This window comes from Rhinolophus ferrumequinum, chromosome 6 (assembly GCF_004115265.2).
Source record: "Rhinolophus ferrumequinum isolate MPI-CBG mRhiFer1 chromosome 6, mRhiFer1_v1.p, whole genome shotgun sequence".
NCBI lineage: Eukaryota > Metazoa > Chordata > Mammalia > Chiroptera > Rhinolophidae > Rhinolophus > Rhinolophus ferrumequinum.
In genome coordinates, this window is record NC_046289.1 from 21162012 (window position 1) to 21187082 (window position 25071).

At 44.3% G+C, this 25071-nt stretch overlaps 1 protein-coding gene across 1 annotated transcript in view; it reads left to right on the forward strand.

The window, feature by feature from the left end:
- LOC117022903 (60S ribosomal protein L3-like) overlaps positions 1-25071 on the forward strand; it is a 116712-nt gene that overhangs the window by 41302 nt on the left and 50339 nt on the right. The gene's annotated exons all lie outside the window — the stretch shown is intronic.

Sequence of the window (25071 nt, forward strand, 5' to 3'; positions counted from 1 at the left end):
GAACCACCGCAGTTTTCTCAGCACCACGGAGAGTTCCCGTGCTGCTCAGCCAGGGTGCGGGATTTCACATCTTGCACAACCAGTGAGAACTAACTCCACGAGGAATTGCAGGCAGATGATCCCTAGTGATACCACCTCCACTGCAATTCAAATCCTGGAACAGGGCAAAATGTGGTTGAGGTAAAAAGCGCCCCTAAGTCCAAGAAGTATCCAAAGAATCTGCTAGAGAGAGCAGGCCTGAAGACAACTGACTAATGATGGCAGCTACTTTTGTGCCAGATCGGCATTATTTCCCTTTCCCCCCAGAAGTTAAATACCCAAGGTGAATTCAAAAACTGCAGTCCACACTGTGATCAGATCAACGTGGCTGCACCAGACAAAACTGATCTTATCCGAATGGCGAGTTTATCCACTTTGGAGAGCAGAACTCATTACGGTAATAAGGAGTGACAGAGATGGGAGGAATCGCAATCACAGCAGAGCCAGGAAAGAATTTGCTTTACTACCATTTTGGAGGATTAATTCTCAGCTTCCCTCCTATAAACGTCATTTTTCACTTCAGCAGGAGGTCCAGGGTCTGAAATTATTCTAGCCGACTTGAAGGATGCATTACTTTGCACCTGATTTGCAATCCATTTCTGCTTCCTCCTACCAAGTTCAATGCCATTTGTTTAATGGTCACCTGGTCTTCTGCATGCCCCACTGTGCTGGTATGAGGGGGTACACACACTGGAGGTACGGGAAGGTCTGAAAGTATGTAGGTAAGGAAAACAGGGTGTGAGCTCACCAGCACAGGAGAGGTGTCCACATTCTGACAAAGAACAGAGTTGTATGGCTGCAAGGGGAAGTGGGAAGGGAAAATGTGTTGAAGCAATTGAATGTGCTTAAGCTAATGTTATTTCTATACCTGGTCTTCACTGTAGTCTCCTTACCGACTAGCCAGTTTAAGTGGGAGGATTTAAAAAGTACCTGGATTCTCCTCCCTGAATATACTGAGTATTTCCAGCCTCATCTCCTCAGCAGCCCCCTAAATGTTAGCCACACTGGATTAATTGCCTTTCTGCAGACTTGCTACACACTTTTTTACATCTTCATGCTTTTACTCATGCTCTTCCTTCATCCCAAAATTCCCTCCCGACTGCTTCTTCCTCTGCATCTCCCCACCCAGGTAAAATCACATGCACACTTCAAGGCCTAGGTCAAAGGTCACTTCCCCCATAACACTGCCCCTAAGTCTCCCCGTCATAATGATTCACTTCTTTCTCTTTGTTCTCACGACATGCTATTTGTAACTCACATTAGAGCAATTTGCTTGCATGTTTCTCTCCGCCTCTAGATTGTAAACTCCTTGAGAGCAAGCGTCTTTTTCATCTTTATAGTCCTGGCAGCACATTGTGTAGTTCCTTGCCCGTTATAGGCACATCATGATACATTTTTGAGTAAATGAACGATTGAACAGAATTTAACAATACAAAGTGCAAGCCAGAATAGTTTCCTGTCATCTGCGGCCTGAAATCTTGCGCTATACATAACTTGGAAATGGCCAGGTCTTTCCAGGTGCTGATTTTCTCCCACCGCCTTAACAATCAGGGGAGGGTGGAAGAAATGGCCTGAAGTGTCTATTGTCCTCAGCTCGGGCTGGATGCACGTTCTCCCAGCAATGTGGACAATGGTAAGGACAGCCTCTGCCTTACAATCAGTCCACACCTCACTGACTTTTACTTGTACCACTGGTGACATCGCTCCAACTAATCATCAGGTTCTGGACACTACTTTTGGCCCCAAGGTGCTTACTCTGGATTTCCTACCCTAGCCGATTTCTCTGAACCTAACTTCTAGCCTTTCAAGACACAGTTGCAGCATCGCTCTGACTTTACAAGTTCTGGATTTTCCTCCAAAATTCATACTTTACCTGCCAACTCTCTACTCCCTCAATGAACCTCACGTTCTGGATCCTTCAAAGCAGCCCTGTGCCAGGTGCCAATGCCTCATCCCAGCGTAACTGCATGTGTGAGTGGGGATGCGAACGTGAACAGGCGCAGCAGCTTATGTGTGTACAATTGTGTACACTCAGAGCATCCCCCGTGGGCTGCTACCCACTCCCATTAAGAACAGTGCACTCCTCAATGCCTCACGGAAAGAAAGTTGGCCAAGTTGACGCCAGAGCAATGCTTCCATTGCCTCCCTCGTAACCGTACTACCCAGGAGCAGCGTCAGTTCTAAGCACCTGCATCCTCCACATCCAGCGCTCTTAGAATCGAGTCTGACCCATTGGAGAAGGGAGGGAAGGCTGCTGGGTCTCAGACAGAGCCCGCCCCATCACTGGCATGTTCTAGGAGAGGCTGGTGCTGGGCTCTGTCTTCCAGCTTCCCAGTTTCCCCATTCCATGCAGTTCCCATCGCTGGTTTCTTCATACACCACACCTACCTCTTGCTCAGTTCTTTTAAGATTTGTTGGCTGACACTTCATGTTTGAATTATGACCTTCCCACCTTGCTCAGTCCATGGGAGGCTGTGCTTTTTTTCATTTATCTGCTTCCTGAGTCTTGAGGTATAAGGGGTTTCCATCTTCCGGGATAGTCCAAAAATCTTGCCTTTCCTGCTACCCACACCCCCTGACAATATAAGGAATATGCAGGGCACTTGAGATGAGAAGAAAGAGCAGGGAAAAGCAAAACCATGTTGCAGTACATGCAAGTCTGGTGCCCTGGCTGATCATTGAGTCTCACCAGAATCACTCTCTGAGAACTTAGTAGCTCATTTCCATTGCTTCCAGATCATTTCTCTTGTTTTCCAGTAGCCTGCCAGAACAGAAGGGGTTAAAGCAGCAGCCAACATGTAGTGGAAGAAGCATTATACTAAGTTTGAACTTTACCTCTTGAAGCTCTGGGACCTACCTCTCTTAAGCCTCAGTTTCCTCATCTGTAAAATGGAGCTCATACCCAGGACTGCAATGACTAAACCAGATGGCGTAAGTGAAGGCCTCAGCCAATGCCAGGTACAAAAGGGAAACAGTTGTTCCTGAGCCCTATGGGGAAGGCCTTGAGGACTTCTATGGTTAGTGTGGTCCTGTGGCAGGTGCGGGCAGCAGAAGGCTACTGGGGGAGTGGCAGTAAGGATAGAGGCCCAGGTTTTTCAAATCCTTGGTTCCAGGAGACAGGTGCTAACACTAGACATCTCAAGGTGAATCGGGTCTTCTAACGAGGAAATACAGAGAGGGAGCACACGGAGGAGTAGCCTACGTGGGGTAAGTGGGTTGTGAGGGTCAGAAGTCACGATATCAGGAGTTCACTAGAGAATTGGCACTACAGAGCCAGCTATGCCAGCTGGGGAGCATGGGGGTGCCACACAGACAGGCCAAAAACCTGCAGTTACACAGATTTCCTCCTTCAGGGGCTTCTCAGAGCCACCGCACCACGGGAAACCCACATCAGCAAAACTGTTTTGTTGGAGGAAGCTGTGTTTTTAAATGTAATAATTCACACCTTTAGCACAACTATAAAGGTTGAAGAGTTTTTCCTGGACTGATAATGCCCCTGTCTTAAGAGGCACTTGCTAAAATGTGAATCCTTGCAGCTTCCTTGTCTCATATTCTCCAGCTATAAAAATCATTCTCCAGTGGGGTGGGCTGCCTGCAGGCCCTGGGGCAAGTGTCAGATATCCACCCTCAGAAATCATGGAGGCACCTGAACCTGAGTTTTGTTATATGTAAAAAGAGGGGCTAGAATCAGGCCTTTCCCGCTTCTGATACCTCTGAGATTCTAAAGCTGAAAGCTTTTCTTTCACTCACCTTGTGCTAAGTGGCAGCTCCACACTGTGCGACCCCCTTTGGTAATGATAACACTTTACAGCCAGGGACCCCAGGGGGGGACATGAGGACAGGAATTCAGCTGTCCCCATCACTGGCTTGTGGGGCTTTGGTGGCCTTCAGGCCTTGAGGGTGAGTATACCACACGTGGGTCTTGTTCCCGCCCACCCCCCTCCCCCGCAAAAAAAACACAAACTATCCCTGGCTGCACATTGGAATCACTTGGGAAGTTTTGTAAAAAGACCCACCCGTGGCTAAGCCTCCATCTCCAGGAATCTTGATTTTATTAGTCTGGGGTAGGGTCAGGGATAACGATTAAAACATCCACTACCGTGTTTCCCTGAAAATAAGATCTAGCTGGACAGTCAGCTCTAATGCTTCTTTTGGAGCAAAAATTAATATAAGACCTAGTATTATATTATATATTACATTATTATATTATATTATATTATATTATATTATATTATATTATATTATAGACCCGGTCTTATAGTAAAATAAGACCAGGTTTCTTATATTAATTTTTGTGCAAAAAGACGCATTAGAGCTGATTGTCCCTCTAGGTCTTATTTTCGGGGAAACATGGTAACCCAGGGGTGTCAAAACTGCGGCTCGGGCCAACTACGGTCCGCAATCCATTGTTAATTGGCCCGCAGCAAATTCCAAAAACATATTTAGTTTACTTAAATAAACCAGGTGAGGCAATACGTACTTCACCTCGAGTGAGCGGCCCGGCTGTTTGTGTATTTTACCGCATATGGCGCTTGGTGAAAAACGTTGAGAAAAGTTAGGACAGCCCTGCGGTAACCAGTAAGGCATGAGTCCAACCAATCAAGCACACCTGTCTGCGCGCACTGACCATCAACCCTAGCCTGGGGCCTAGTCATCAGTATGTCCAAAGAGCAGCCCAGGGGCTTATAATGTGCAGCCAGAGTAGAGAACCGCTGGGCTAGACTTTGCCTCTGGGCCCATGTCCAGTGACTGAAGACTCGTCCATGAATTAGAGCACTTCACAGATACACTGGCCTAAGATGCTCTATGCACCGGAAAAGCCAGCGAGGAGATGAGGTCATGGTCACGTGGCGCACACACAGGCCCGCGCTGTCTCTGCGGGCAGGCACAGCGTTGCCTCCATCTTCGACTCTCCAGGGCCTGTCCCAGTGCCTGGCACATAGTAGGGGGTCAATAAGGTCTGATAAATGCATGAACGGCTGTGGCCTTCCAGAGGCTTCTGTCACGTGGTAAAATGACATACATCCTCTACGGAGAATGCCTCAGCCAGCGTGCAAATGCTGCTCACACACTCTCTAAGAAAGCAGGCTTTATTTTTATTGGATGAAGGGAAGGGGTTACTGTTGTTCACTTTTCACATCAGATATTTCAGGGCCATCACTAAATAGCTTGGAAGGAAGTAGGGGTTTCTGGTTTCCGTGTTATCACCCCACACCGATCCCTCTTCTGGGCCCAGGAAAGCTTTATATGTGGCTGAGTTTCCAGCGGCACCGGCCAAACCCTGTGTTCTTGCCTCCAGAAATCCTGATGGATGATTCAGCTCATCCTCAGTCCCCTGCTGTGTCCCTCGGCCCGCTGTCCCAACCTGGACCATGCTGGCCCCTTGTCCTCACTTCTCCTGCCACACTCCCCCAAACCCCAGTAGCACTGACCCACTTCTGCCGTCTGCACCATGGTGTGGGTCTCTGGCTGAATTGGAAAAGGGAAAAAAAAAAAAAAGTGAAACAGCCAGCCATTTGGAATCTTAATGAGACCAAGTTCATTTCATTATGTTGTCATTTCATATTTCACCACTCTGACAGTGAAGGCACAGGAGACCCCAGAGGGCCTTTCTGCTTTGCACACCGGGTGGAGAGGCGGGAGGAGGAAGGAGGGGAGGGGCTGACAGACAGGAGCAGACCACGCCCCTCCATCAGCCTCCTCCCTCACCAGAACCACAGTGGGGGAGAGAGAACCAGTGCTCTCCTGGGAGACCAACACTGAGGGCCTGATGCAGGAGGCAGAAGACCTTTCCCCAGGTTAAACAGGGGCTCCATCATAACAGGGCAGGAAGGGAGGAGGCCCCTCAGTGCCGAGCTCTCACACATTCTCAAATACAAACAGAGCTGGCCTCGGGGCATCGTAGAAATTGCTATTATAAATTCAGATGGTGCTCCAGGGGGTGCCTCATTTTCTATTATTGTGGTTGGTCTCGTGAGCCACTCCAGCAATAGGATCTCAAAAGTGCAAGTGCTACCCCCGGGGGCACTGTTAGAAACACATTATTTTAAAGCACCGCAATAAAGCATGAACTCAAACAACTTCATTGAAATAAAGATTAATATGGAACATGTGTTCCTAGCCTCCTCCCACCCACACATCCCACAACCCATACCTTTTTCCCACACAAACACCGGACCACTCTCCAGACCACCTGCCCTGCCTACAGCTCAGTGCTTGAAGGACAGGACACAGAACGTGGGTGACCCTCAAGAGAGGAGGACACGGGAAGGCAATGCTGGCCAGACACCATGTGAACAAGCAGAGAGACCACTGTATTGCGATTCCAGGCCTGGTAGCCAGCGGAATGCAGTGACAGGGGGCCTGCATCCCCGTCGGGGTCCTGGGTTGTCTCCCAGGTTCAGCCACAACGGGAGGCTGAACACATCACTTAACCTCTCAGAACCTCAGTTATGTTTCCTGTGAAAGCAAGCTAAATGTCCGTCCTATTATTCACATTTGGCAGAGTTACGGTGGGGATAAAACAAAGTAAGACAGGTTATATAAAATGTCATGAAAACTAAAAGCTACCATCCCAACATGAGATACATATGCCCTCTGCAGAGTGTGGTCCGGGGGTGGGAACAGGGCCTCAGCTCTCTCTGACCACCGAGCCATAGGAGAACCAGTGAGGCCACCACAGGCAGATACAATGCCTTCCTGTCAGCCCGGCAGAGCTGGGGAATGGGGTGGGAAAGGAGGGGGGTGCCCTACTGTACAGGGCAACTGGGGTTTGGAGAGAGGTTGACCAGCTGGGACAGTCTAGGCTTTGTTATACGAGCCCAGGAGATACAAGCTGTACAGTAGACGTGGACCAGTGTAAAAAGAAAGCCTGATCACCCTCTACTACCAAGGACTTGGAGAAAGAAGAGATATTCTCCAAGAAGGGAACAATAAGTCATCGAAATAACCTTGCTGAAATTCATAACCTTCTCTTCCACCAGAGAGAACCAACCTCTTTCCTTACAGTCTCCCGTCTCCAAGGAGGGTGGGAGCAGGGTTTCCAGGCAGGAATTCCCGCCCATTCTCAGGAATTGTTTTCGCTTTCCCGTTCCCGTATCCCAAGATATAAACTGTTTTCTGTTCTCCACGATGAATCGTTTCCACGAAGTGACAGCCGATACGACCAACCACCTGAGTTCAAGGAGCCAATTTTCCCAATTTCCTGACCAACTTTTCTCGGGATTTGGGAACGGAAAAGTGAAAAAAAAAAAATGCCTGACAACGGGCAAGAATTCCCACCTGGAAACCCTAGGTGGGAGTAAGTGACAGATGGTGTACGGACAGCTTATCTAAGTCACAAGGCAAAACCTGGGCTAGAAACACCCAGATCCTGACCTACTACTCCAGCCTCCTTTGCTACCGTGTTTCCCCGAAAATAAGGCCTAGCCGGACAATCAGCTCTAATGCATCTTTTGGAGCAAAAATTAATATAAGACCCAGTATTATATTATATTATTATATTATTATTATAGACCCGGTCTTATATTTTAATAAAATAAGACTGAGTCTTATATTAATTTTTGCTCCAAAAGATGTATTAGAGCTGATTGTCCGGCTAGGTCTTATTTTCAGGGTAACACGGTAGGAACTAGGTCTTGAACTGGAGTAATTAGAGGTAGTTCCCATTTCAAGGAAACTTATACTCTGATGTGGTTGCCTACAATGAATTCACAGACAGAAAACAAAAGCATGCTAGAGCACTGGCCTTTCATTCACCCGAGTTCAAAGAAGGACTCAGCATTCTCCCTGAAACTGTTTCCGGCTGTAGTTGAGCAGGACCACACACAGCTGGCGGGGAGCGCTGGAGAACCACGGAGGACAACGGGGACTAGGTGAGGGGACGGCACAGAATGGAGGTGTGGTTTAGAACAGAACACCCAGCAGTTACTACTGCTAGTGTCATGCGAGAGGAAAAGGGACCGATCAAAAGGGGGAGACAGATGCCCCCGGGGGTTTTGCTTCTCTTTCACTCTGTTTCTGGAAAGGAAAGGGGATTGTCATAAGAATAACTGAACTGACACCAAATATTCAAATTTCAGAAATGGAGGGAGAAAAGGAAAAAAGTAAAAGTGAGATAAAAATATGCTGTAAACAAGGCGCAAATCTGACAGGAGGGCTCTTTCCTCTCTGGCTTAGTGGGTGACACCAATGTGCCATATGCCGGATGTTTCGAAGGAAAAAGCATAGGGTAGGAGGACGCTCTTTATCTCCGCTCTGAGGGCTGGAGACTGGAGGCAGCAGGCCTAGGTCACACCGCCTTTGTGGGCCGGGGAGCTTGGCTCTGTTTGGTCATCCTGGCCCACCACCAACAAAGGGCACATCGCGCCTGCCATGAGGGGACCAGACAGAAGATGGAGGATGCAGTGAAGCCCCTCTGCAGCACCAGAAAACCAAAGTGGGAGCCCCCCACAATATCTCTGCCTCCAAGGGCTGGGCATGACTCAGCAGGAAGGCTTCAGTGCGCTATGAGGAGGGGACGGCAAGACACAAAAGTTCAGGACCATGGCTGATAAAAGTGTGACAGCAAACTGCACAGATATACCTTTACCATCCTCCCCCAGTACACTGAGGGGATTAAAGGAGAACTGGGGAGCACATGAGCTCTCCTGGCCTGGGAGTGGGGAGGTAGCAAAGCAGAGGGGAGACCAGTCTTCGAGTTACAGTGGTCTGGACAAAACAAGCTGAGGGTCAGGAATTGAAGAGATTCGAAGATCTGAAAAGGCATGTGAGCTCAGTGCCTAAAATCAGGGAAGGTCTGGTGTCTGGACAGATTGGCCAAGTAAGTTAAGATAAAACACGCAGATTATAAGGCTTCCCCATGTGGACTCACAGGCATTTGCAATTGATTGGAGCAAGACTGGGCTTTCAGGTGTGGGCAGTGGATCCAGCGAATTAATGAACTTGGAGACTGGAGTGCAGGTAGGACGACAGGTGTCCAGAGGAAGGATGAGAGTCATGGGACATCACGGGACTTTTCTGTGAGAAGTTCAGAGAGAGGACTTTAGGGTAGAAGATTAAACTTCCAATAGAAAGGCGACTTTGTGAGATGCTGAGCTCCCCGTTCACAGCAGCATTCAAGAAGCACCTGGAGAGAGGAGAATTCTACATCAACGGGGCAGTTGTCCTACATGAAAATGAAAATGTAAGATTCCATGGTTCCTTTACATTTCTGCTCCTCCTACCCACCCTACCCTCCACATGCAGAGGATGCCAAAAAACATACACATTTTAAGAAAGAAAAGCTGTATTAAAATTATAATACTCAAAAAATAAATAAATAAAATTATAATACTCAATACATACCGATAACAAAAGATGAATACATGTCACATTTGACTTCTGCAATTACAAGAGGTGCTCAAAGTGGCTACCATCAGCATCCAGACACTTCTGATTACAGTGAACTGCTGCTTGAGCAATGCTGACCAGTGTGTCCACTTGTATACATTTTTTGGCACCCCTGGTATATAGATAGATAGATAGATAGATAGATAGATAGATAGATAGATAGATAGATAGATAGATAGATATAGATATAGAGATATACTGTTATCCTTAACTACCCATATCATAAAGTTAGTAAAAGAAACTGGTTGGGTAATAGAGGGAATATGCTTCAAAAGTATACAAGTCCACTACAATACAAAGATGTGTTCTCTCAACAAAAAACTCTGTTATCTACCATGGTCCAAGAGGCAGATGCAGAGACTTTCGTTTCTCTCAGTTGTAAACATCTGAGTGATACCGCAGTGCTCTTAAGCCCTTACTGGGGAACTACCTTCTCCCAGGCCAGCATCCCCTTGTTCAAGGGGCTACTCCTACATGATACAAGAGAAGTGAAGTTCAGGGCACAGTGGGACTGCAGGCTTCCTGTTCATGGCCTTCCCGATAGCACTGGCACCCACCCCAGCCCACATCTTCCTTCCTGAAGTAAGCCCTGTTGTTCCAGTATCAGGCAACCACAGCTCTGTGGGAGGCTGGCCTCAGCCCCAAGGAATGAATGCACTGCTTCCATTGTTTGTGCCTGGTTTAAAAAGGAGCCCATGACGTCATTCTGAGTGATGAGACCTGAGGGGAGAAACCTGGACTTCTGGTTTAAACAGGGGCCCATGATGTCATTCTGACTGATGAGTCCTCAGGGGGAAACCTGGACTTCTGAGAATCTTTTTCCCTCTCCAAAATAGGCATGTGGCTGTCTACATGTGACACCACTTTGGGACCATCTTGATGTCATGAGGGGAGGCCAACCCAACAGGATAAGCCAAGACACGAAAGATGGCAGGATGAAGTAGGAGAAAGAACTTGGAGACACATTTGACTGTAGAATTAACCAACCCCGGAATGCCTAAATGTAGACTTCTTGTTCTTGGAAATGACATGTTTTCCTTATTATTAAAACCACTTTATTTTGGGTTCCTACATTACTTGCACCTGAAAGCATTCGAATTGATAGGCACACCATACTGCTCTCACTTGTGGGGTCTTTGCACCTGCTTTTTCCCTTCCATCTGGACCCTCACCCCTCCCTGACCCTCCTCCACCTGGATGCTTATTCATCATCCAGGTTTTAGTCTAGATACCACTTACTCCAGGAAGCCATCCCTGACCTTCTGTCATCTGTGCTCCCGCATCCCCTTCACACCCTATGCTTCCTTTCTCAGAGCACTTTTCCCATTGTTCCACCCTGTCCTTCACTAGGCTATAAGTTCCACGAGGACTGGGACACTGGATGGACTGTTTACTGATCTATCTCAAGTCTAGTACATAAAAGGCACTCAAACATTTTATTCATTCAACAGATAATAAGAATAGTTAACACTTGTTAAGCTCTTCACCTGAACTAAGTTTTGTTCTAAGCATCTTAGTCTTCACAACAACCATTGAAGCCAGCACTATTGTTTTCCCAATTTTTCAGGTAAGAAAACAGGCACAGAGAAGTTGAGTCACTTGCCTAGCATCACACAGCTAGAGAGTGACTCAGCCAGGATTTTAATAGAAGTGCTCTCTCCACTACACAATACAAAACCATTGTTAGCACCTGCTACATGCAAGGCATGGTTCTGGGTGCTGGAAATACAGTGTGGCCAAGACAAAGTTCCTGCCTGTGGGGAGCTTACACTTTAATGGGAGGAGACAGATAATAAGTAACAAATGCATAAACGTGTGGAAGGAATGAATGACAAATGAGAGATGCATGATGTGAAGCAAAGTAACGTGGAACACACCCTGGCCTTCAAATCCCAATCCTTAGATTTACATCCTACCTCCTCACTAATGAATGGTGTGACCTGGGGCCAGTTAATCACCCTTTCTGAACCTCAATTCCATCCTCATATAAAAATTGAATCGAGGTAGAAATAAAATGAGAATACTTGTAAAATGGCCTTTCACCTTATCTGCTATATAATAGGGGCTATTATGATAGTTGAATCTAGATTCCCTACACAGTATAAGCCCCATGAAACCAAAGGAGTCTTAGAACTGAAGACCTCGTTGAAGGAGTCTATAGAAAATCTGATAGCTAAATTAGGAAAGGGTAATTTATCTTCTTGGTCAAGAAGGATTCCAGAGCCAAGCCAGCTCCTGATTCCCATTTTCCCCAAGTTGTCACCTACATCTCTTGGAGACAAAATAGGGATTGGCAAGGTTGGGGACCAAGATATTAATTTCTGGTATTAGCTCACCTTTCATGATACATGCGAGGCTGCTAATGTGTTTGCATTAATAAAGCCCTACCTGGCTTGCTAGGATCTCAGTAATTGTCCAGGAAGCTAGCAAGGAGACCATCAGGAGAAGAAGAGACCCTGGCATTGGATGGGGACAGCAAAGTGAACTCCAAGGTCCTAACTGATGGATTCTGTCTTCTTTACTAATTACATTGAATTATTAATTGAATAATAGTATGAATAGTATATTCATATAAATAGTATGAATTAGTCTATTGGAAACTATTCATTATTTCACAATGAATAAGTACTAGTGTGTTTAAGTGGCGCTATTTTGAAAACTGCCCATCTTTTTGACTGCCCCGAGGCAAGAGAAAGCCAGACATTTATATAGAGGACAGCTGACCCCAGCGAACATTTATGAAGTAGGAAGTATTCTTCACTATCAGACTAACATCCTGACCAGCCTAAGAGAGGCTCAGGATCTTGCCAAAGATGGCTTTCAAAAAAGCAAGGATGCTTTCTGGCAACCGTACCACTAAAAACACAGAAGAAGCTCCAGGACTGTGGGAGGAAATCCTCTTCCTTGCTTTGTACTGAGTGGTACATGTTTCTTCAATAAAGAACCAGAAACTTTCTATCTAAAGGAGTGCCCTCTCTCTCAAATTATTCATCTTTGAAATCCATACACTTAAGCCAATGACTTGCCATAGCATAAAACATTTATGGCACTCTGCTCTTGGATATAACACTAAGTCAGATTGATCCACCCAAGAAAACCAAATATATTCTTCTATAGTCACATGAGTTTATAGGTTTTCCCAAAACATATTAGCCAGTTTGATACTGAAGATATTTATACTTGGCTCTAAGTGACTTCTGGCTGTTGCCAGAGATAAAATCCATCCCTTCAAGAAAAACATTTGGACCACTGAGGATATTCAAAGCAATGTGACACAACATGTTTTCAAGCCACCTAAATGACAGTATAGAGATTATTGTGGGTAAATATGCACATGTCAGTGTGTGTGTTTACGCTCATGTTTGCAGACGCGTAAAAATTCACCGGGAAGATACACGTTAGTTTTGATAGGGGTCTTCTCCAGGTGCTTAGGCTATGGATAATTTACTTTTTTTAATTGAGTTTCTTTGTGCTTTCCACACTTTCTGCAACAAACCTACATAACTTTTGTAATCAGGAAAAAAACCCACAGTAAATATTTTATATATATTTAATGTGCCACAGACCCTGAAGGCAACTTCAAATCAGAAGTTACAACATTGCTTGGCTCAGGAAAGCGTCACTGGATTAAATGCATTGCCTTCCATACTACAACTTTTGAAGGGCACAACCCTCATTTAGATGTACAATTTCTATTACGTTTGTTTCTTTTTTAAAAAAATCACTCTCCATTAACTCAGGGCCACATTGTATAATGTCATTCCATCTGTGCCAGTGGCAACTAAGCTTTGTAATGAAGACCTTCCAGCACAGGCAGTCACTAAGCCCCATGGACGGAACCCAAGACTGGCCTGCATCGTGCCAAACGCCATTCTGCTACATAAGGTCATGGTCCAGTGTGAGACCCCAGTGAATTTCCTTTGAAAACCCCTGGCCTACGCTCAAGAAACCTTTCTAAAGGAGAAGAGGAAAAGGCATGACCCCATCTGAAATGTAATTTCTTGTGTTCTCTATCACAAGATATCCAAGGGTATTGGCAAGAAGCAACAATAACAATAATGCTGGCTGCAATGGCAGGGTAATCCCAGGTGTTTCAGGTACTGTAAGCAAATGGGAACTTCTGCCCCCTTCTCAGGGACCAGTTGGCCCCAAGCCCAGCTTGCTTACTGAAGTCACAGTTGAAGCTTACCAGCAAATGGGATGGCAGAGGAAATGCAGAGGGTTAGGGCCTAATTTGACCACACTGGCAAGAAAGAGGTAAGACTCTTGCAATAAAGAAAATGGAGCAGTTCCATTCCTAAGATGAGTTCTTTGAATTTCCAGCAAATCACTTTCTCTTACAGGAACCAAATTTTCCATCTCTTGGTGCCTTGCTTTTGCCCAAATCATGATAGCATCTCCTCTAATCTTCCCCATGTGGAATCACAAAGAATACTCAACAATAACAACAACAACAACAACAACAAAAGTTTTGTATACTGCTGTGGGGACAGAGCCCGGAGTGCAATTTCCAGGCTTCTCGGCCTCATGTGGAAAGGTGCTGGCTCAGGTAGTAAATGGCCGTCAACTGTGATTGGATGGCCATCAGCTGTGGCTAGTTGGCTGTCAGCTGTAACCAGTGAGCCATTGGCCATGAATATAACTGCCATGGCTACGCTAGAAGCAAATGGGGCCAGAAAGAAAATAGTGGCTAAGCTAGCAAGCGCGGACTGCAGTTAGCAGGGTAGATTGCAGCTAGCAAGGGGAATCAGTCGGTTGGCAGAAAAGCGGACAGCAGGTCGCACGTCGTGTGAATCCAGCCTCCAGTGAGACTATAGTGGTGTGACTCCCCTACCTATGGCTCTGTGCGTGTTCCTTTTTGGCCTCACCACATCCTGCGTTCTTATGGGGGGAGCGGGAGCTGAGACCCCGCAGGCCACGCCGCGTGACAACTGCTAAGAAAAAAGGGAGTAGAGGAAAGATAAAGATCATGAGTTGCAGAATGACCTACTAGTTTTCAGCAAATTGGAATTTAGGGGTGCCTTTGTCACATATTATGTGGCCTAAAAGCCGCTCAGATCAACTGCGGAGTTGGAGGTGGGGACTAGAGGAGGCAGAACAGAAATGATGGCCATTCTGCCAATTTAATTATTGTTAATCGATAAAAACTTCACAAAAGCCTGGGATTCCAAAGAAAACTATATGGGCCAGGAGAGTTGACCAGAAGAAAGCATATAGGAACCACCTGATATCACCATAACTCTTACACTTTAGCTAATAAGATGAGCCCCAAAAGGAGACGAACAGTTTCGCTGTATGTAAATTACTCTTCAATAACCTGACTTTAAAAACCAGGAGACACAAATGCAGAAATCCTCCTATAGAATTTCCCCCTCACCCTATGTCACTAACACCTGGTAATGAAGAGACAGGTACATAAGGAATCCTACTCTGGGCTGCTTGGGCTTTGAATAGATGATGAGTACGTGTACCTCTCAAAAACAGACTCCTGAAAGATCCAACTGTGCATCTGTAATGAGGTAAAAGAGAAGTACCTTCCTTGCCAAGGAGCTAATCAGTCAATCAACACCTAACCTTTTAGAAAGAATTCATCCACACTTCACCTGTCTATCTAAAGGCCAGAAAAGCATCATGGGATATGCCTGGTAATAGTTCAGCAGATAGAACTTTAAATAAGAAAAACAACCAACCAGCCAACGGTTTCTGAGACACAGTACTAGACTCTGGAGAAGGCCAAGTGTAAGAGTTTCTGCCTTGGGTAATTTTTGATTATCACTGGAGAGATGACTTATTAAAAACTGAATACTTCAAAAATGTTTTATTCCACTTTGTACATATTTTAATAGTTTAATGGCTTACAATCATCACTTTCACATAAATTAACTCAACCCTTTCTATATACCTATGAAAATTGTATTAATCCCTCGTCTTATAATTAGGTGATATAAAACAATAGCACAAGAAGTGTCATAACACAGGGTAGCATGGGTAACACAGGCCATGGGCATTTCCTTTCACAAAGGAAATGCAACGTGAGACCAAAGCTTTACTAATGTGAAATAGTTGAGTAAAAGGAAAAAGAAATAAGAGCACTTAAGACAGACATGGTGGTGTGAGCAACAATACGACTGCATAACAACTTCCAGAAAATCAATCACTGAACCACAGAAGACCTTGGCCCTGGACAGAATGCAAGGTTCATGGCCATTTTATTCCCACACAATGACCCAGAATGAATGCCTATCCAATATGGGTAGGAAGAGGGCCGTGGGTATGAGTTCCTTGGCAAAACAATTCTCTAACTTTATCTAGAAATATATGACAGTCCCATATGATATAGCACAGGAAAAAAGATGATCAAAAAGAGTTTCAGAGGAATGAGTGGTGTCTTAATCCGTTCAAGCTGCTATAGCAGAATACCATAGCCTGAGTGACTTACACAACAAACATTCATTTCTCACAGTTCTGGGAGCTGGGAAGTCCCAGGTCGGGGTGCCCACAGGGTCCCAGGGTCTGTGTGCCACTGATGCCCTGCTTCCTAGTTTGCAGATGTCTGTCTTCTTGTTGCAACCTTACATGGGGGATGTAGGGGAGGTGCGGCAGTGCAGGGACAGAGAAAGGGAGAGAGAAAGCTCTCCTGTCTTTTTATGAGGGAACTAATCCCATTCATGTGAGAGGTTCATGACCTAACCACCTCCCAAAAGCCCCACCTCCAAATAACATCACGTTGGGGGGTAGGATTTCAATATGTGAAGTTTGGAGGGACACAAACATTCAGCCCATGGCAAGGGGTTATGCTGTGATGTTTAGGGAGAAGTTAGGTGTGAGACTCCTGAGCCATGTCTACACATCCAGTATCATTGACTAACCTAATCACTCTTAAGTATCCCTTTCCTCTTCTATCTGCTAAGGAAGGAAGGAAGGAAAGAAGGAAGGAAGGAAGGAAGGAAGGAAGGAAGGAAGGAAGGAAGGAAGGAAGGAAGGAAGGAAAATTCTAAGCTCGTGTGGATATTGTGTGGTTTAATTATCATTCAGACAGTCCTCCAAAAACATCTCATGGAAAACACTACAGTGTGAAATGATACCATTAACAAAATCTAGAATATTCTTGGTTTCTTATGGTGAAGAATTTATGGCCTCTTCTCTGACTTTTTTCAGACAGGTGGGTAGACCCAGTTGGCAGGCAAAAGAAAAAAAATGGCTTCAAATAAATTGTAATATTTCACTGTAATATATCATTCACTGAATTCCAGCTTTGTCCAAACAGCATTAACCAGAATGTAAGAGAGTATGTCCCTGTCTGATGTGAAATTCTAAGCCAGTTGCTTCAGAGCTGTGTGCTGGTCCCTTCTCCATGGTCTGACCTTAGCAGCCAGACATTTATCAGCGTTCTTTCTGTAACCAAACAGCACTTATTTCATATTATACGCTGCTTAGGCTACACCACAGAGGCAGCCTGAAGATGCCTCAGTGGCACAGCTTTTTGCATTTCCCTGGAGAAGTTAAGCCTGAAGCAAGCATCTTATCCTGATGTATCTTCCTCCTTCAGATTGCGTGTTATTACCAGCTCAGTCACCCTCCTAACTTACTTCTGAGAAGTGAAGATTGGGGGCCAGAAATGTGATTGACTAGTGCCCTCTCAGACTCCTGCAAGCCCACCTTCATCCTGCAGTGGAATTTTCTGAGAGGTTGAACAAGTAGATGTTCCAAACTGAGTGCTCTCATCTTGGACACTTCAAAGGAGTAAAATGAACATCATGGTTTCTTATGTAGAACAACATTCCAAAGTTTAAAATATTATTCCATCTGGAAGACTAGATAAGATATGACATGCCTACGTCATGTGTGTGTTTGTGTGAATAGTCTTAGAAGAATGAGAACGCCATGTCTGATGGTCTCTACTTCCTACAATTCCGTCTACCACAATATAAGCTTCTTCTTTCGAGGACAGAGGCTGCTTGACTCCTGGTAATGCACACCACGCAACTCCATTGTTCAACCTCCTTCTTTTCAGAGATTACCAACAGGAGAGCTGAGAGCCACAAACCCCTACTACCTTCTGACCCGGATGACCATTAGGCCAGATTCACACCGTCTCTATGAGAGTCTTCATATTTTGAAAAGTTTGAGACTTACAGAAAGCAACATTGGTCTAGAAGTGAAGATTCTCATCCCTAAGAAAATGAGTTCTGGTGACCTATTGGGTGGAAGAAATGGTGAGGATGAAATGCTTAATATTTATCGAGCACCTGCAGTGATCTATGTCCTGTTCAAAACATAGCAGAGGAGGCATAACTTCTCCTTCAATCAAGTTAATGAGGAATTGATTTTTGAAGCTTTTTTAAAAACACAAAGTATGGTACCAATATTAAACACCAATCTTATTGGGAGTGGTACTCACCTAGCTAACTGCCTAAGATGGAAAGGAAAATGTGAGCGATCAATAGCAGATCTATAGCTCTTTCCCAGGCTGCTATTAGAGTGCTTTCACCCTCAGCAGTACGTGCAAAAACTCACAGTCTCGTTGCTCAAAACTAGGTTAGGAACCACAAGGGGACTCAACTTCTCCCTATAAGTAAATGGGTGCTTTTTTTGATCAGGAGACGTGGCACAAATAAAATCTAAAAGGGTTCCCTAGGCCGGGAACAAGCAAAAGTCTTTGTCACAGCCTTTTGCAAAATGTCTATCATGGTTTCTCAAGACAACTGAGCCACCTGGTGTTAGAAAGTTAACAGCTAAAGCTCTTTTCTTCCTTGGAGGGCAAAGAAAGCTTTTCCCAAATGACCTTAGGAGAATGTTAGCCAACATCCTCTACAGTGAAGGTGGACTCAGCATTAAGCTTCTGGACTCCAAACATTCCAAACTCTGGTCTGGGAACACTCAGGAGCATACCCTGTGTTGGGCAGATTTGGATTACGCAGACAAATTTGAATCTACTGATTTCTGGGTGAGACACACATCCACGTTGGTAACAAAAACTAAAATAATGGCACCTACCATTTATGGAGGATTTAATATGTGCCAGTCCCAGGGTCTATAAGATACCTTATCTACAGTATCTCATTTAATCCTCACAACAACGCATGGAGTACGTACTATTATTATTGCCATCATACAGATAAGAAATTGAAGGTCAGAGAGAAGTGAGTTGCCCAGCTGGTAAATGCTAGCATTGAAATTGCAATCCCAGAATATCAGGTCCTCTACCCTTAATCACCCTAAGATCTGCCTTCTAACAATGAGAGCTACCATCTAGTGAACACTTACATGCCATGTTTAAATTAACGACAGGTGGATTATATATGTCATTTCATAACATAGTCAGTTAAGATGAGTAATACAGCAATTCTTTAGTCTACTAAGGACTATGCCACACCAAGATGTTTCCTGGTGGAAAGCAAACAAAGGTCCCTGCCCTCAGAAATGTCAGCGTTCTTCCAACTGACCCAGCGGTGAATCCTGAGATGGCTTCAGGATGGGTTTTCATATTGGAACAAGAATACAGCAAGACTCACTGAATAATATAAACAAAGAAGTCCGTCTGAATTCACGAAAAAGTCCAAATTATAAAACTTTTTTAAAGCACTACAACTTTTTTCACCTTTAAGGAAAAAATATAACTAAGGTAATAGTGTATTGCCAACCAAAAATCCTGAATAGCTAAGAAAAATTCTACTTATCATTCCGTTTACTTTTTGCAAATTTAAAGAGCTTTCTACCGTGCCTACCAATAGTTCATTCTCTTATGAAGAAGAAAGAGTCCCTTGTAAAATTCAACTTCTGCCTGAGTTATGACAAACTCCAAATTAGTGGACTCCCAGTAAAATCTATGTTTGTGAACATATATATTTTATCTTCTATTGACTTTTCAAAATAGCTCTTTTCCCCAAAAATGCAAATGGTTTTAGTCCATTCATATCATTTACTCGTATATCATAAAGGAGGATAAACTGTGACCCATAGATGAAGTTACATCTCCCACGTCACACACGGAACTGCGAAAGAGACTCCAAAGCCTGCTGCGCCATGCCTTTTAGCCCAGCTCACGTCTGCTCTCCACGCTCCTGCTACTCCTGTGACGAGTCACGCCCCTCCTCCACCCGGACAAGCGAAGTCTAGAACAATGAAAAAAGAACTGATCGTGTCTTTGTGTATAAATTCATAGTGAATAACGTTATTAACGACTATGCATTATTAATAATGACGTCACATTTAATAATAATGGAAGATCACTGGGGAGGAACTCTAGTACCCAGCCAGAAAGGAAGAAAACAGGGAATAAAAGAAACAAACATTGGTTTGTTTGTTGATTGATCTAACTGTTTGTAAGTTTAGGAGAAAACAAAGAAGTAGACATGACGCGTGCCAGAACTGCTAGTTGTTCTCCCATTCTAGTCTGTGCTCCCTCCTCACCACAAAACCCTAATTTTGTTCAGGGCTACAATATACTCAGGTGAAAACATTAACCTACCCAGACTTCGTCAAAGCCAGCAGTCATGTGACCCAGTTCTGGCCAGTGAGACCTAAGCAGAAATCTGAAGCAGGCGATGTTCTGAGGAAAGCTTCTATTTTCCTGATACCGGCATTTCCTCTCCTTCTTTCCTCCTCCCTTTCTTTCTGTCAGGAGCATGATCACAGCTCTTGGAGGTACAGCAGCCATCTTGCAATCATGAGGGTGCAAGTCACATACTATGAACGACAAAGCAAGAAAACGGAAGAACCCAGAGTGTCCAGGACATTCATGAGCGTCTATATTGGCCATGGACACCACCCCCACCCCGGGCTTCTCTTGTGTGAACACTTTTTACTTAATCTACTATAATCGGGATTTTTATTATCCTCCACCACAGAGATTTTGTAAAGATCTACTGTATTTTGTATTTTTTATTTTTTTGGCACCCTAATAAAAGGAAACCAAGACTGAGGGTATTCAGAGTTGAATGGACCTGTCAAGGTCATCTAGTTGACATGCTTTCTTTTTAATAAACAAGGAAACCAAAGAGAAAATTAGAGATGTGCCTCAGGTCACAAAGCTAGGGCTTAGTCCAGTGCTCTTTCTGTGATTCCATGTTGCTTGCCCTGAAGTGTTAACGATTAGAAAGAACTACTAGAAAGAGAAACATTTCTCAGATGACCAGATAAAAGCAACTCTGCGAGAGAATAAGCTAGACTCAGTATCTGGATAGAGATGTATTCAAAAACTGTTAAAATAGTCCTTGTAAGAGAAAAAAAGAGCTCACAGCTCTCTATAATTAGAAGTTGGAAACACTGTTTATTAAATTATTTTAGTAGTCTCACCAGAGTAAGCTGGAAATAGCCGTGCTGGTTTTATTCATTTTTTTTAAAAGTGAAAAATTATCCTCTTCTTATGTGAGAAAAAATATTCAAAAGAGAGTTCAATGTCTGTATAGTCTATATTGTCTCTGTACAGACATTCTCTATCTCTAGAAGTTTAGAGCATGGACTCTGGAGCCAGACAGCCTGGTTTTGAATCCCAGCTCTACCACCTACCAGATGAGTGACTGTGGGTAAGTGATCTGACCTTCCCGGACTTCCAGTTTCCTCTCTGTAAAATGTGTAGTGTATTATCATAATACTTACTAGTAAGGTTGTTGTGGACATTAATTGAGCTAATATATCTAAAGTGCTTAGAAGTATGTGTGTGTGTAACTATACATACATATAAATACATACACACATATATACATATGTATGTTATCATTACTGTAATAGTCATGACCACATGAACTAGAAAACTAGGGAGTTCAAAGAAAAAAAAAAAAACCCAGGGTTTTTTTTAACAAACTGAGAACAGAAGCACTCATATGAATGATTTCCTAATTTGAAGGACCAACCAAATAGTCGCTGAACAAATGAATGAATGAATGAATGAATGCCATCAGTCGAAGGAAGCTGCAAGCTTTTTTGATATCTAACAAGCCCGAAGTCCCAAAGAATCTTATAAATTTCAGGAAAGATACCTAAGTGTAATGCAGACAACAAAAATTTTAGTCAAGATTTGGAAATATGGCTAAGATTAGTTTAGCCATAAATTACAATTTATCGATAGCAAGAAAATATGTCATTGTACTTCTGGCTTACATTTCTTTTATACTCTGCTAGAAAAATATGGTGCTTAACTTCATCAGTTTTAATAATAAAATTATATTTTTCCTTTTAAAAGAGACAGAATGGTTATAAATCTGTACTAGAGCACTAGCACCCCAGTGAGAATGCCAGGGCACACGAAGTGCCTGGGGCTCTGTTCTGGCATCTACTGCCACACTCCCCGTCACCTCCATGCACAAGGACAATGACAGCAATGGGCTAAGAACCAGGACCCCAAGCTCTGAGTACTGCTGTGTGACCTTGGACAGGTCACATAACCTATCTGGGCGTGTCTTCTAACAAGAAAAATGAGAGTCTTGGATTAGATTATTACCAATGTTAAGTCTAATAATTCTAAGAAATCTTCTATAGGATAAAAATAAGAGTTAAGGGATATAAATGGTGACAAATGTCACAAATACCAAGCCAAGGAAAATCAGTAAGAATATCCCCAAGACTTGGCAAACTAGACCTGTTTTACTGACTTTCGATGTACCTATCACTATTAACCTATATAGTTTGTACCATGATTATCACCTTACTGTTGCAGAAAATGTATCTTTTGCATTTAAATCATCTAAGCTTTTGTAATGATCTGCTATGGGGTCAAATGGCACAACATCTCAGAGGCCACACTCCCAAGAAGGAAAAAAAGGGTGGGGCTGGGGTGATTAGGACTTGCAAGACGGACACTAACGGCACGCCCAAAACCTTTATCAGAGGAATCATATTGAATGCCGTATCAATTCTGGAGGCAAGGGCAAAATTTCAAGGCAAAGGTCAAATTGCTGTAGGGGGCATCTATCGTTTTCCTAGCATCTATTCCCACCTTACTTTTTCTACCATTATCCTGAATTTTCCAGCCAGGCAATTTGCCTGACATTGCCTTCAGCCCCAGCAAGAGGCGCTGAGTCCTGACTGGCCTAAGCCATTCTGTATCTCCTCTCTACCCTGGACACAGTGATTGGTTCAGGAAAAGGTGCATGTTACAGACTGAATGTTTTGTGTCCCCCAAAAATTTATTACTGAAATCTAATCCCAAATGTGATGGTATTTGGAGGTAAGACCTTTGGAAAATAATTAGGTCATAAGAGGGGAGGCCTCATGAACAGGATTAGTGCCCTTATAAGGGGCCAGAGAGTTTGCGTGACCTCTTTTTCTTTTTTCTTTTTCTCCTCCCCCCATCCCAACTCCAATCAAGCTAGTGTTCTCAGTCTAGTTGTAGAGGGCACAGCCCACTGGCCTATGTGGAAATCGAACTGGTGACGTCAGTGTTATGAGCACAGCACTCCAACCACCTGAGCCACCTGGCCGCCCATTTACTCTCTTTCTAGTATGTGAAGATAATACCCAGAAGACCTTCACCAAAACCCAACCATGCTGGCACACTGATCTCAGACTTCCAGCTTCTAGAACTGTGAGAAATAAAGTTCTGTTGCCTCTGAGTCATCCAGTCTGTGGGACTCTGTTATAGCAGCCCCAACAGACCAAAACAGCACATGACCAGAATCAGGCCAATCAGAGCCAATCAGACTCAGTTTTAGGTAGAACGCTCAGAGAAGCAAAGATTCTCTTTCTCATGGATATGAATGAGGAAACTGCCATGGGGAGATGTTTAAAATCATCTTTGACACAAGAGGAGAGCCTGCTTGACAACAGTGGTCCATGTCAAGGAATGGGAAGAAAAGCCAGCTTCTGGTCATGTCATTTGAGGCCTGATTCAAGCCCTGCCTGAACCATTTAGTTACAAAGCAAAAAAGGCCCTCCCTCCCCCCTTTTTGGCTTTAGCCAGTTTGGGTTGTTTTCCATTATTTGCAACCCAAAACTTCCTAACCAAAACACTTTACTGACTGTTGCAACGGGGGATATTAAGAGCCCAATGAAGGAGTGTACCTGAACCCGTCATGATTCAGGAGACAAAATTGCCAAAAGCAAATGAATGAGCAGAAAAGAAGAAATAGCAGCATAGGCCTGGTGGAAAGGGATCTGACAGAATCCCACTAGAAGTATTAGATGTATGTAGCCAGCTGTAATAGCTGGCACACACGTACATTTAAAAGATCAGGCACACACACCTTCCGACTGGTGCCACAGGATGTGGGAGAAGTAAAGGTAGGAGGCCTCTGGGGCTCTTTATCTGTCAAAATGTGGAGCAATTTCACGGAGAGTCTCATTGAGACTCAGCGCTCTGCTGAGAGAAAGTGAAAGATGATGAAAAGGAAGGCAGAGCTGGGGAGATGAAAACCTCAGACCATTGTCCCCCAAGCCTGGAACAGCCCGACACGACTTACGGCAGCATCAGCATCCATAACGTCCATCCCAGGGGGGTAAGCACCTGTAGGCAGCAGTGAGGCATGCAGTCAGACGGAGGGCTTGGTGTGCTTCCAGGTGAGCACCCCATTTGGGGGCAGGACCCAGACAAGGTGAGAAGTACAGGGGAAAAGTTCCCACCTCCTGGGGCACAAGTTGATATTGGCAAGATCTAAGCAGGAGACCCTCCCCCCCTTTCATCTCAAGCGTGGTTTCTCCTCCTTCTCTACTCCCATCTCCAACACTTCAATATTTTGTGATTCAATATTGTACTTTCTAAAGCACTAGTATTTCTATACTGGACTATTCCAGTTCCATAAGGGAGGTAACTTGCACCTGTTTGTTCATTACTCTATCCCCAGACTCCAACACTGCGTCTGACACATAAAAGGTGTTCAATAAATGCTCATTGAGTAGATAAGTGTACTTGGCAGGCTCTTGGGTCCCCAGATACAAAAAGCTGTAATGGGGAAAGTGAAGCATTCCACAGGAAAAGACGACATGGGGGAGGGGAGGTTGATGGGCATATAGGTGCAGACACTTCATTGCTGGCAATAGGGAAAACTCGGTGCCCTATTTTCTGGGGAGGGGACTGATGGGAAAGTCAGAGCTGACATTTGGCAAATACACACTAGTTCAGCTGTAGTGGATGTTTATAGCTGAATGGTCAGTGTCGTTGTTATACTAGTTGTTAAATATTTAGAATATCACCCTAGAGAGAGTGGGTACTTACTTTGACAGGTACTCTCTAGTCGGGACAGCATGGTCCATGGACCTGGGCATGCCAATGAAATCCATCCGGGCCAAGAGATGAATCAAGATGGCCAAGGCAAAGGCTGCTCTTTATCCTTAATTCGGGGATGTTTATCCTGGACAGTTCCCTCCTACTTGAACCTCCAGATTCGAGATCATTCATTTATTCAGTCATTCAAATAATGTGCTTTGAGCTTATGTTTGGTGCCAGACACTGGAGTTACAATGGTGAACAAAAGATAAAACATCCCTTCGGTTATAGAGTGTATAGCGAGAAAGATAATAAGCAAGTAAATAAATAAACAAATAAGAAGAGCTCATTTTAGACAGTAATAGGTGCTATGATGAAAACAAAACAGGGTAGTAGAGAGTAACTACAGGAGAGGAAGTTGCTTTAGGTAGAGTGGCAGGGAGATGCATTTTGAGATTCAACCTGGATAAGAGAAGGTAGCAAGGCCAGCAGATATTTGG